General features: G+C 38.6%; 1 long non-coding RNA gene across 1 annotated transcript in view; it reads left to right on the top strand.

Moving 5' to 3' along the window:
* Positions 1-14,840, top strand: part of LOC119540904 — a 39,603-nt gene that overhangs the window by 24,285 nt on the left and 478 nt on the right. The gene's annotated exons all lie outside the window — the stretch shown is intronic.

Below are 14,840 nucleotides of genomic sequence, written 5' to 3'. Positions count from 1 at the left end.
TATGAGAGTTGTTCACCAGCTAGAAGGGGTGGAGAGTGTGGATATGAAAGATAATGGAGAGAAAGGCAATATAAGCAGATGGAGTTACCTCAAAGATACTGGATACTGAGCTATAACCCCGTGGAACATTCAGAAAATTTCACATATTTCCATTGGCTGGAGTGTAGTGAGTTCTTAAGAAGGAAACAATGGCAAGATTATGGGGGCCTTAAACTCTATGTAAACTATGAGAATAGGAATTAAAGAATGATAATTACAGAAGTGACATGATGAACTGATTTGCATTGTGAAAGATCAATCTAATAGTTATATGGAGAAAGGCTAAAATGGGATCCAGGCCAGAAGGAATGGAACCAGTTAAGAGACTATTGCTTTAGACCAGGCCTGAGAGGATGAGAGTCTAAACCAAGGTGGCAGTAACAGCAATGGAGAAATATCAAGGAGGAGAAGCCAATGAGGATTTGGTCACCAGTTGGCTGCCAGCAATGGGGTAAAAGAAGGAGATGAAAATGAGTCCCAGGTTTCTCACTTCGGTAAAGTAAATATTTGTCCAGTGAATGAACTGCATGGATAATGGTACAGACCATTAAGTTAAGGAATAAAGTTAATGATTTCAGTTTTGGTCAATCTAAATTAGAGGTCCCAATGTCATAGTTAAGGATACCTCTTTTAACTACTGGAGAAATTTAGTGCATTTTCAAGTTATAGTTTTAACAGGTCAAAGTTTGAAACTAGATTCCATGAACTTTTTGAAGAAAGCAGCTACAAAATGCACTCCTAGGCTCAGCTGTGTGTAATTCCACATCTCTTCCATGAACCCATCCCAGTGTGTCAAGCTGAGACATCCTTGAGAGGGAGGGCCCCTCTAACTTGCTATTATTAATTATTACTAATAATAGCATCTACTTATCTTATCCTCACTGGGGTTCAGGCACTTGACGTATCTCATTTAATCCTTCCAACAACCCCGTAAAATAAGAACTACTTTTATCCCCATTTTACGGACAAGGAAACAGAGCTTCAGAAGCAAAAACTAACAAAACTAGAGACAAGTTTGACAGAGCCAAGACTCAAATATCTGTCTGCCCCCAAAGCATGTGCTTCCAACCAGTACCTGCTTTTTTCTTAACAATGATTTATGTATTCAATAAGTAATACAGATGGCAGCATAGAGAGGTGTGGGATTTAGTTAGTCCCCTAGAGCAACTAGTAAATAGCCAGAAATAACTAGAAAATAGTCTGGAACAATTGATGGGGGGACATCTGTGACCAATACATATCGTACACCAGTCTGGAATGGGTGGAATGGCTGAGATTGCAACATAGAAGTTTAAGTAAAGCTCCCCCAACTGTGGAGCTGGTGCCCCTCCCCCACTGGCATGGCAAGCTGAGTTGGAAAACTTCACTGTGGGAAAAAGAAGCAGTCTCTGCTGGGAGCAAGGGAATGTAGCTCAACCAAGTTCCAAATGTGGTTTTAATTAACAAATTTAGACTACTGAATACATACTGTGATAAACCTGGAGCAAGCAGGAAAGGAACCCAGAGCTTTCTCCTGGCAGAGAGGAGGCGGGGCTGATGGAAAAAAACAAAACATAAATAAGTAAAAACAGGCTTTTGGAGTCTGCTGAGCTCATAATACTGGAAAAGGGCTGTGTCCCAAGAAAAGGGGCACACAGAAACAGGTACCAACTCTGGTTCTTGCATGATGAACTGGAGGGCTGGGGACTGGCTCTGAAAGGGGACTTCTTTTTTCCTTTTTTTTTTTTTTTCCTCTCATTGTAACTAGCTCATTAGAGAAGGCCTCAGGCATTTTCAATCATCAGCACTGACCCAGGCAAGGATGTAGTTAAAGGAAAAACAGAGAGTCATAGGAGAAACTCAAGTGTAGAAGATAATTTTCTAAAGGGCTTATCTTCCCTTAGCAAAGGTGGGGTGGTGGGGTCCAGCTCAAATGGCAGCCTTCCCTCAGTGAACTCAGACCCTAGAGCCTGGGGGTGGGGGTGGGGAACAGAAATAGCTTAAGCATGGCTTCTTACAGTCTCAGGGTCCACTGAGAATTAAATGCACCATAACTCTTTATACCGGTGGGGAGCTGCAGACTGACAAGTGCCACATGCTGTGTGGGATAGGAAAAGCACAGAGTCAGTAGGCCTCATAGGAAAGTCTGACTATCTGCTGGCCCTCACACCCAGGGAAACCTGATACTGAATACATACAGCCTTCTCCTGAGACCTGGACTCATCTGGTCTGGGAAAATCTGATTGGGGTAATCAAGGAAACCAGATGCCTAGACAACAAGAAATTATGAATCACACTAGGAAAAACAAAGATATGGCCCAGTCAAAGGAATAAACCTACACTTCAAATGAGTTACAGGAGTTGAAACAACTAATTAAAGATCTTCAAACAAATATTCTAAATCAATTAAAAAATCAAATCAATGAGTTGAGGGAAGAAATGGCAAAAGAGATGAAGGATATAAAGAAGACATTGGGCAAACATGAGTAAGAACTAGAAAGTTTGAAAAAATAATAGGCAGAATTTGTGGGAATGAAAGGCATAATAGAAGACATGAAAAACACAACAGAGACGTACAACAGAAGATTTGGAGAGGCAGAAGAAAAGATTCAGGAAGTAGGATAGGACATCTGAAATCCTACACACAAAAGAACAGATAGGGAAAAGAGTGGAAAAATATGAGCAGGATCTTAGGGAATTGAATGACAATATGAAGTACACAAATATACGTGTCATGGGTGTTGCAGAAGAAGAGAAGGAAAAAGGGGCAGAAACAATAAAGGAGGAAATAATCATTGAAAATATCCCATCTTTTATGAAAGACATAAAATTACAGATCTAAGAAGCACAATGTACCCTCCAAAAAATAGATCTGAATAGACCTACTCCAAGACACTTAATAACCTGATTACCAAATGTCAAGGAAAAGGAGAGAATTCTGAAAGCAGTAAGAGGGAAGCAAGCCATCACATACAAAGGAAGCTCGATAAGACTATGTGTGGATTTCTCAGTAGAAACCATGGAGATGAGATGGCAGTGGTGTGATATATTTAAGATACTGAAAGAGAAAAACTGCCTACCAAGAATTCTATATATGGCAAAACTGTCCTTCAAAAACGAGAGTTTAAAATATTTTCAGACCAACAGACACTGAGAGAGTTTGTGAACAAGAGACCTGCTCTACAAGAAATGCTAAAGGGACCAGTATAGGCACATAGGAAAAGACAGGAGAGGGAGGTTTGGGGAAGAGTGTAGAAATGAAGACTGTCAATAAGGGTATACTGTATGGTCTCACTAATATGGACTAATATTTATAAGCAAAATTTGAGAGTTGAGAACACAGGTTATCAGGAGATAGAAAGAGGTTAGAGGTCGGACATTTGATGCTGAAGGAGTACAGAAGTTTTGGCAGGATTGATTGTATAGATCCAGAAATGGAATGGATAGCATAATAGTGTGTGATGGTAACACAATATTGAAAATACTCTGAACAAAGATGAGCGTGAGTATGGTTGAAAGAGGAAGGCTAAGGGCATGTATGACACCAGAAGGAAAGATAGAAGATAAAGACTGGGATTGTATAAGTTAGCAAAACCTGGAGTGGTCAATGATGGTGATTAATGTACTAATAGAAGAATGTTTTTAAATGAGGAAGGACAAATGAATGTCAACACTGCAAGGTGTTGAAAATTGGATGATATAGGGGAAAAATACAATCAATCCAAACTAGAGTCCATAGTTAATGGTAACATTGTAAGATGCTTTCACTAATTGTAACAAAGGCACTATATCAAAGCTGAATGCCTATGAGAGGGGGATATAAGGGAGTGATATGGGATTCTTTTTGATGATGTTATTGTCTGACCTTATTGTATTTTATTCTTATTTTTCTTCTATCTTTTGTATATTTATTCTTCATGTTTTTTTTCTCCTTTTTCTCTTTCTTTGGGGGAGAAATGGAAATGTCCTCACATAGATTGTGGTGGTAAATGTATAATTATGTGATTATACTGGGAATCATTGATTGTTTACTTAGGGTGCATTGTATGGTGTGTGAATAAAACTGTTTTAAAAATAAACAGAGGGATACAAATGCTGGAGAAAATGTGGAGAGAGGGATATACCTATTCCCTGTTGGTAGGGAGGTAGAATGGTACAGCCCAGCTGGAGGGCAGTGTGGTGGTTCCAGAGGAAGCTAACTATGGGTTGCCATATGGTCCTGCAACCCTGTTATTGGGTATATGCTTGGAAGAACTGAGATCAGGGACATGAGTGTATATTGCACACTGGTATTTAGGGCAGCAGAATTCACGATTCACAATGGATGGAGGTGGCCTAAGGGTACATCGACCGATAAATGGAATGGTGAACTGTGGTGTTTACATACAATGGAATACTGAGTAGCAGCAAGAAGAAATGAAGTTGTGAGGTATGCAACTAGGTGAATTGCTCTTGAGGGCAGTATGTTGAGTGACATAATCCAGGATCAAAAAGACAAACATAACACCTCACTAATATGGACAACTATAATGTGCAAACTCAGAATTGAATCTGAGAGAATAGGTAATGAGGGGAAGGCTTATGGTAAAGGTTCCTAGATAGTAAGCTCTTACAGTAGTCACATCTATTCATGAGTTGTAACAGTTGTCTCTAATTTCTGAGATGCTGAGCTGTTTGTATATAACCTGGTTTGGGTTTCTGTGTGACACCTGAGACTCAGAGCCAGAGTTCAGCAGCTATGAATGTCAGCATTACCCTGTACAGCAAATGTTAATGAAGCTGAAAAAGAGATCAGACTTCAACTAGAGATATGAATGAAATGGACTTGGTTAGAATTAAGGTAAACCAGACTAAGGGGAAAAGGATGATATTGACTGTATTTTAAAACTTCAACTTCTGTATGAGACCAGAGGAAGAGATGTTTATTTGGTGCAAAATTTACATTTCCTGTAGCACACTATATAAGTTAACTTGAATGGTCAGTTTATTCAAACACTATAATTCCATGGAACCTTGAATAGAGGGTGAGATCTGGTTGGTTTGTAGAGGTTAGCCTGAAACTCTGTTACATGCCAGAGTAATTTGGGCAGAGAATAAAAAGTGTTTGCAAAGCCCCCTTGAGGGCCTGGGGAAAAAAGTAGAAACATTAAAGTTCTCCACCTGGGGAATTCCTGATATTCTCGCAGGCCTTGGGAACTACCATTGTAGTAGGCCAAGTCCTCAATCTTGAGGCTTGCCCTCATGAAGCTTGTTACTGAAAAGGAGAGGCTAAGCTTACTTATAATTGTGCCTAAGAGTCACCCCAAGGGAATTCTTTTGTTGCTCAGATGTGGCCTCTCTCTCTAAACAAATTCTGCAGGTAAACTCACTGCCCTCCCCCCTTAAGTGGGGCATGACTCCCAGTGATGAGCCTGGACCTGGCCTCATGGGATTGAAAAAGACTTCCTGACCAAAAGGGGGAAGAGAAATGAAATAAAATAAAGTTTCAGTGGCTGAGAGATCTCAAATGGAGTCAAGAGCTCATTCTGGAGGGTGTTCTTATGCGTTATATAGATATCCCTTTTTAGTTTTTAGAGAAATAGAATAGCCAGAAGGAAATACCTGAAACTGTTGAGCTGTAACCCAGTATCCTTGATTCTTGAAGATGATTGTATAACTATATAACTTATATGGTGTGACTGTGTGATTGTGAAAACCTTGTGGCTTACACTCCCTTTATCCGGTGTATGGACAGATGAGTAGGCAAAAGGGGGCCAAAAAGTGAATGAATAATAGGGGAGAAAAAGGAGTATGAGATGTTTTGGGTGTTCTTTTTTACTTTTATTTTAATTTTTATTCTTATTTTTAGTTTTACTTTTTGGAGAAATGAAAATGTTCAAAAAATTGATTTTGGTGATGAATGATCAGCTATATGATGATATTGTGAACAATTGATTGTACACTTTGGATGATTGTATGGTATGTGAATATATCTCAATAAAATTGTGTTAAAAAATGTGCCCATAAATTACTTGATTATGACTTTAGGTAATATTTAACTGATTTATATGGTGATACTGGAGTTCAGGAGAGCAGTTTGTGCAGGAACTGGCAGCTCTGAGCAGTTGCTTATTTCCAATTGTTGCAGGACATGCCTATCTAGGCAGTCTACAATTACCTGAAATTCAGCTTAATCAAATTCTCACTCCTTGTCTTTCCCCCAAGCTACTTCTTCTTAACTCTCCTGGTTAATAATGGTGCTATTAAACCACCCACCTCTAGACTTTAAACCATAGAGGAAAACTTTATGCTTTTTCACCTCTATTGTTATTGCAAAATTATTAAGTTCTGCAATTTCTTTCAGTCCTGACTCTGCTAGCTGGCTAGATGATCAACTTGTGCAAGCCATATAACCTTCTAAAGCCCTTGTTTCCACATTTGAAAACAGAAAGAATTTGAACTAGTCAGTGAATTCCCTTCTAGTTTTAAGTCTCTTGGCTTTCGGATTATGATGCTACCACCTAGATTTATATAACTGCATCCAAACTGGTGTCCCGGATCCCAGCATCATCCCCATTCAAGCCTGTGTGTATAATTGTCACCTGAAGCTTCCTTAAACACTAATCTTTTTGCTTTTGCGTCAGGTTTGATTTCTTTGTCAGATTATCAAGATTCTACAAAAGGTAATCCTTTTCTACCTAGCCAAACATATCTTTCTTTACCTCTTAACATCATTCTTTCCCTCCCATCAGCCCAGACTTCTGATTCCTTTCTTCCAGGAATTTGATCATGAACTATTCCCCACTTGAAAAATCCAGAATCCTTTTCTCTGATTCCTAAGTCATCTTTCAAAGATCAGCTCAAGTTCCCTCCTCCAGAGAGATGATACTGAACCATTCTAGGCCTCAGTGTTTTCCTTCAATGATTTCCAAGAGCATTTGTAGCCTGTAGCACTCAACCATCCATAGGCTTGATTTTTTACTGATTCCTGCATGGGGACCATCTTCTGTGTCTGCCACAGAGCCCAGAGTGCAGAATACAATGTGCAATAAATATATGTTGTTTCATTAGCTTTCAGGAGCACACACTTTTCTCAAACTAAAGTACAGACTAGAACCTCAATGTTTAAAAAACTAAAATGAAATAACAGAACTGTGTTGGAGGGATGACTTATAAGGTGATAAAAAATCATACACCAGAATGGACATGGGAAATTGAAGAGCCTAAATTGCCTATTAAACAGTAAATTAACTCTTGAGCTCATTTTGTTGTATTTACTTCCAGTTGTCCAATTGGGCAATGCGGGTTCTGGTATCTTCACTAGAAATTGTGCATTTATGATTTGAATCAGCTGTTCTATCACAAGAGCATTTTGGTTTAAGGGTGCCTCTTTTAACTACTGGAGAAATTCAGTGCATTTCCAAGTTATATATTGTTTTAACAGGTCAAAGTTTGAAACTAGATTCTATGAATTTTGTGAAGAAAGCAGCCACAAAAAGTGCCCATAAAGTACTTTGTTATGTCTCTAGGTAATATTTAGCTGAGCTTTGACATTCAATGCCTCTTCGGACTTCACAGTTTATTCATATAACATATTAGGTTTCAAAAGAAAAGATAACTTATCTGCCATACCTCATTTCTTTTTCTGTATCTGTCATCAAACACTTACCTGGTTTTGCAATTACTATTTAGTGTTTTGATATTTGCGAGGTACCTTAAAGTAATTTTAATTTTTGTGACAAATGTGTTGCAGAAATTCTACATGTGGGGTCTCTGGGTTTTTGGTTATCTCCTGCTTATAAAAAAGTTTATTTTGTCATGCCACTGCCTTCAAAAAGTTTATATTCTCCCAGATTAACAATGCACCACAGGGCAAAGACAGGCCAGCTAACCTACAGTCAGAATTTCAATTTAAATCCTCATGGGCCTAAGACAGGATTACTAAAGAGAATCATTATTCATATTCGATATTCTCTAAGGTGGAACAAGTGTCTAGACTCCTGAGAGCTGGATGTCAGCAGGTTTTAACACAGTGACTCTCAGTGTAGCAAAAGTGGTGGAAAGCCATATCAAGGATTGAAAAGCTGCGGGGGAAAGCTGTCTCCTAAAACACAGGAGATCCACAGAGTATAAAGTTTAGCAGAGACCTTGTGGTTTCCATCTGTTCAAGGGAAACTTTGATAAACATTTTAGTTGATTTCTATTCCTTGCCCCATCCTATTAGTGTTTGCTTACTATTCACTGCATCTGCTGCATTGATTTCTGTTAACTGAGAGCATTTAGTTTTTCTGTGATTGAATGTGATTGTATGTAATGTCACCTAATGATAATAACACTGTCAAATGATTAATGTTTTATGGTTTACAAAGTACTTTCACAAATGTTAATGCATATGATCCTTATGATAACCCTGTGTGGTGGTTTGGAGTTAGTACCCCAGAAAAATATGTTCTTAAACTTAATTCATTCCTGTGAGTGTGAACTCTTGTAAATAGGACCTTTTGATGAGATTGCTTCAGTTAAGGTGTGGCCCAACTGAATCTGTATGGGTCTTATTCCTATTATTGGAGGTCACAGAGAGAGAAGGTCACAAAGAAAGAAAGCCAGAGGGAGCACTCAGAAGCTGAAGGTCAGTGGAAGCCTGGAGAGGCCACCATGTGCATTGCCATGTGACAGAAAAATCAAGGACCAAGAACCACTGGCAGCCAACCCCAGAATGTCTTCCTGGAGAAAGGATTGCCTTGATGACACCTCAATTTTGGACTTCTCTCTAGCCTCAAAAGTGTAAGCCCCAAATTCCCATTGTTCAAACCAGCCCATTGCATGGTATTTCATTTAGCAGCCAGGAAACTAAAACATCCCATGATGTAGGTGGGGTTATTTTACTCATGAATAATTTGAAGTACAGAGCAGTGAACTGATTTTTCCAAGATCACACAGCTAATAAAAATGGTGGTGAAACTGGAACTCAGGTCTTTTGACCCAAAGACCAGAAATCTTTCTATTATTTTGAATTGAGTTGATGAAACTTCTTAATTATCACATTCATGGTTGAGATCAAGCAATGTTAATTTGAATAATGGAAGAGTGGCAATAAAGATGTGAAAAGACATTTCATGAAAGAGTTGGGATGAGGACTGAGAGCCTCTCCATGTTGCTTTTCTAATTTAACTGTAGAATTGTAGGGTTTGATTAGCAATAAAGCAATGAATAGTTTGCTTTGTATGTTATTATGTAAGCCCAGTAGCACGTGAGCACTTGATTTTGTTTTTCTGTGGTTTGGATGTTGTGCCAGTTTGAATGCATTGTGTCCCCCAAATGCCATTATCTTTGATGTAGTCTTGTGGGGTAGACATTTTGGTGCTGATTAGATTTGCTTGGAATGTGCCCCACCCAGCTGTGGGAGATGACTCTGATGAGATATTCCCATGGAGACATGGTCCCACCCATTTAGGGTGGGACTTCATCAGTGGAGCCATATAAATGATCTGACTCAAAGAGAAGGAACTCAGTGCAGCTGTGAGTAACGTTTTGAAGAGGAGCAAGCTTGCTAGAGAGGAACGTCCCGGGAAAAAGCCATTTTGAAACCAGAACTTTGGAGCAGACGCCAGCCACATGCCTTCCCAGCTAACAGAGGTTTTCCGGACGCCATTGGCCATCTCCACTGAAGGTACCCGATTACTGATGTGTTACCTTGGACACTTTATGGCCTTAAGACTGTAACTGTGTAGCCAAATAAACCCCCTTTTTACAAAAGCCAATCATTCTCTGGTGTTTTGCATTCCGCAGCATTAGCAAACTAGAACACGTGCCATATCATGGCATATAATGGCTTCTGGAGAAAATACGTCTGGTTTTCAAATAGTTTCAGAGAGGGGTATACTAGTCTCTCTCAATCTGACCCTTTCCAATGTCTTAACTTGCCTCACCATAAAATATTTATTTCTATCTATCCTAAATCCACACTGCTGTTATTTAAACCCAAATCCTATTGTTCGGTAGGTACTAGTGTAAATTTTTTTATTTATTGCTTTGTAAGGGTGCAGGAAATACATTTGAATGATTTGTGACTGCTGACAAACCCAAATAACTGATAGTCCCAGACACTGTCCTTTGGCAGGGATGGCTATTTTGAGGGGGGAAACACAGAAACTGGCAAAAACTTTTTTCATGCTGGTGTGATTTTTTGATGGAGTTTTATGGCAGAAAAAAACCAAGTGTCCTTTATGTGCTTTATGATATTTTCAGCCCCTGGGCTATTTCTTTCTCATTATTGATGCTTATTTGGCTTAAAGCAAAATATAATCTTAAAACAAATAAACAATCAGACAAGAATATTGTGATATAATTTTGATTTTTCAGATGTAATCTGATACCTGAGCAACTTCAGAAAAGTTTGCTTTTCTTAATTCATGCTAATTAGTTCAGTTATTTAAAAATGCATTTGCTTTTTCAAAGGCAGAAATTATGATTTTCTGTGTAGCTGTTCAATTTTGAGTACTCTGTCAGCACTTGATATTAATGGTAAACAAGAAAAGTTCTGTATACTATAGCTATCTTTCTAGTGTCAAAGATTTTAAAGATAAAATTTTAAAAATTAGCCCACTCAAGAAAAAATCATAGCTGGAGTTCTCTGAGTATGATGTATACTGACGCATTTTTTTTGATATATTTTTTTCAATCTGTATAGTAAATGGGGTAAAATTCAGGGCAGAAGTTTGTATTTTTCCTTCTGGAATCCAAAAAAAATTTTTTCTTTTTAAAAATTATGCATGTTAAGTGCCAGAAACTGTTCTTTTAAGAGGAGTCTCAGAGCACCCGTCACCTTTCCATTGTAACATGTGACCCTGCACCCAGCTAAATCTGATTGAATCACTCGTAAGCATCAGATCGAAAGACTGACCAGCCTATACCACCTTCCAACATTTATCTCCCAGTTCCCCTGATCCCTATGCTTTATGGTCAGCATGTGGTGCACACAATATATTTTGGCTACATTTTCAGGCCTTCCATTTTATCTGTATGTAACCCCATTATATCCATTCATTAACCAGTGCCTGATTTTCTGCTTTTCTTTGCTAATATTTCAATATCCCACTTGGTTCCTACTGCATCAATTTCCTTCTTTCTCTTTTCTTGAGCCCCTTCTTTCTCCTTCACAAGCATATCCAAGTTAAAAAATAATTAGAAATCAGGATCTGTGCATGCCATTTCAAATTTTAATAGTGATTGTGAATGGATAGCATCTCTGCGCGGCATACAAATATTAGATATGACTCTCACTTGAGTCAAGGGCATACAAAACATGTATTCAAATCAGTGTTCCTCTTGGCAGTATTCCTTATATAAGGCTTGAGTTTCAAGATGTGATTTTAGTGAAATTAAACTTGAACAACTCAAAATTATATACTTAATTACAATCAGCATCAGTGTCAATACCTAATTGATTCAGCTCTCTTATGGTGACACCTGGAGGCCATACATTACACACTGATTTAAGGGGGATGTGATCAGACCTTACTGGCCCACTAGTTTATATGTGCTGGGTAATTTAGTTTAAAAAAGAAGTTCAAAATCTAAGGTAGAACACACCCTGGGGTATTCATTGGGCTTGAGCACTCTGCATCCTGATGTCTAGAGTGTTTCATCTCTGATTTAGGACTAATATTGATTTTTTTAAATGCAATTTTATTGAAATATATTCACATAACATACAGTCCTTCAAAGTGTACAATCAGTTGTTCACGGTATCATCATATAGTTGTGCATTCACCACCACAGTCAATCTTTGAACATTTTCATTACTCCAAAAGATAAAATAAAAATTAAAATAAAAAAGAACATCCATTCCCCTCCTCCCCCCATTGTTGATTTACTTTTTTTAAATTAAATTCAGTTTTATTAAGATATATTTACATACCATACAATCGTTCATGGTGTACAATCAACTGTTCATAGTACCATCATATAGTGATGACTTCATCACTCCAATCTATTTTTGAAAATTTCCCTTACGCCAGAAAGAATCAGAATAAGAATAAGAAATAAAAAAGAACACCCAAATCATCCCCTCCATCCCACCCTATTTTTCATTCAGTCTTTGTCCCCATTCTTCTACTCATCCATCCATACACTGGATAAAGGGAGTGTGATCCACAACGTTTTCACAATCACACTGTCACCCCTTGTAAGCTACACTGTTACACAATTGTCTTCAAGAGTCAAGGCTACTGGGTTGGAGTTTGATAATTTCAGGTATTTACTTCTAGCTATTCCAGTACATTAAAACCTAAAAAGTGTTATCTATATAGTGGGTAAGAGCGTCCACCAGGGTGACCTCTCGACTCCATTTGAAATCTCTCAGCCACTGAAGCTATATTTCATTTTATTTCACATCCCCCTTTTGAGGACTAATATTGATTTTGATCAGAAACTATAAATATTCATGATCTAGTCCCTTCTCAAAAAGGATATATGGCATGATATTATCTGTCTGGGTTGGGGTGGCAAGGTAATTGTTGATGATCACTCCATTAGTAATTTGTTTTTTGTTTGTTTGTGTGTTTGTTTGTTTTGAAAGCTTGAGTCTGTAATCTCATTAATTTAGCTTAGCTAATGCATAGAGAACACATATTGAAATCAGGCTCAGCTTAAAAAATGATGAACTATTTAAAAAATGAATTGTAAATTACATCTTACAAGTATAACACAAATCAGACTCTCAGACAGATAATGTAGGTTTAAGTTTGATTATGGTACTTGGGTAATAGACAGTAGCCTGTGGCTGTGAATTATGCCCAGCTTTGCATGTATAGGATATGGCCTCTGTAAAGGTAATGTATCTGTCAGGGTTCAGTCAGGAAGCAGAGCAACCATGCACATTATGGGAATAGAGGATTTCTTATAGGAATTAGACCTGGTACAAATGTGGGAGGAGCTGGAAAATAAGATCTGGTGGGGGAGTTAGAGGATCAGAGGAAGAATCATTAAAAATTAGGCCTGAAATACTGGTCAAGATGGACAAGTCAGACTTGCAGGGAAATGTGTTGTCTAATCTGAGAAGCCATGCACATCCAGCTACTACACCAGGACCATGGAAGGGGCTCATGGAAAAAGTATTTGAGAAGCTATTGCCTCTATGTGGCTACTGCCTCTGAGGGTCCACAGCCAAGCAGCTGCTCTTGGAGCTTGAGGCCACTGATGGTCAGCAGGGTTACTAGTTGGGAAAATGAGCTGGCCACAGAGGAAAGGAAAGTGAGGACAACTGGAGACCTCCCAGGCACCTCTACATATGTTTGCTACCATATCTGACTGAGACTTCCTTCTAGGAGTAAAGGCCACTATTTTACTTCTGTCTTCCAAATCTTGCACAAGTTCTTCTTTTTGCCAACTTTAACCCAGAACCTCAGGGAAGAGGATTATGCTCCCAGCTTAACCAAGTTGATGTGGCAGGGTATAGCAGAGGACTCTGAGTTTCTGCAGGTCTCTGTAGATCAGAAGTTATTGCTTGTGGTTTAGAACCAGCGCCATGTCAGGAGTGTCATTGCAGAATTGTTGAAAGGTATACTTGCTGCCAAATATCCTCCCCATCAGCCAGCCTGTTTTCAGTGATGCCCAAGTTCTCAGCATTAGTCTCTATTTTAGGTTGTTATTATATCTAAAAAAAAATCTCCAGTTACAAAGCAAAATCTTATGGGGAGATTTAATACCTTAAATCGTGTTAGTTCATCATTTATATAAACATATAAATTCATTACCTTAGCTGGCCTAACACTTGGGAAGTTTTGGGTAGAGAAGATGGAGAAAGTTCCAGTGTTATCCCAGAGGGTAAGGCTGAGTTGAGTATCTCAGCGAAGTCCCGTAATCATGTTGTGGAAATGTAAATGGAGAAGAAAGAGTGCCTGCTTAACAGTTTTTCCTAGTAATACTCCTGCTTAGAATTAGCCTCTCCACTATACTGCTCAAGGATGAAATTACAAATGGTACTTGTGAGATGTTAATATTCATATTTATGTTCAAGAAGTTAACACTGGAATATTTAGAAACATTTTCAGTTTGATAAGTTATATTACTATGCAATGATTTGTTCTTTAGTGCCTGGAAAATCAACTTATTTTTAGGTTGCCTAGTTTCACACATAGTATTTTTTTTTTTTTTCTGTTGTCTCTCTCTTTTTTTTTCCCCACACATGCTATTTTAATTTATTGTCTGATGCCATTATAAATCTTGGGATGGAACTTTAAGACCAGATGTTCTGTTCCTTTCCCTTCCCTTCCCTTCCCTTCCCTTCCCTTCCCTTCCCTTCCCTTCCCTTCCCTTCTCTTCCCTTCCCTTCCCTCTTTCTCTTTCCTTTCCTTCTTTTTCTCATGTGGTCTTTAAACAAAATGCAGTGGTGAGTTCTGTCTTTGACCTCTGGCAAACTGTGATCTCCTGCAAAGTGGCTTGGGTGCTCTTCTTTCCATCGGCAAGATTGCAGGCAGAGAAAGGGCCACCTGGCGACAGCTACCCATATTCTGGTGACTGTGAAATGCGAATACAAGAGCAAAATTAGGCAAACATGATAGTTTGACATTGGGGACATTTGGGTGAGCAAAATCTTCTAGATTATACATGATACAGCAAGCTAAATTAATAAGGGAAATTGACACTCATTTATACCTGCCAGCATCCGCAGGCATCTCAGTAAGACTGCTGACAAAAGGTCACAGCTCATCTGTTCTGAAGACAGTCAACAGTGAAGCTAAAATTATTCTTTTTCAAACACTGTTTAGATACTTTGTACTCTGTGGTGACAGAAGAGTGTCTCTTTTGCTCTCCCTCATCCTTTCCCCACCACTTGACTC

This window comes from Choloepus didactylus, chromosome 7 (assembly GCF_015220235.1).
Source record: "Choloepus didactylus isolate mChoDid1 chromosome 7, mChoDid1.pri, whole genome shotgun sequence".
NCBI lineage: Eukaryota > Metazoa > Chordata > Mammalia > Pilosa > Megalonychidae > Choloepus > Choloepus didactylus.
This window is presented reverse-complemented; position numbering and strand designations above follow the sequence as displayed.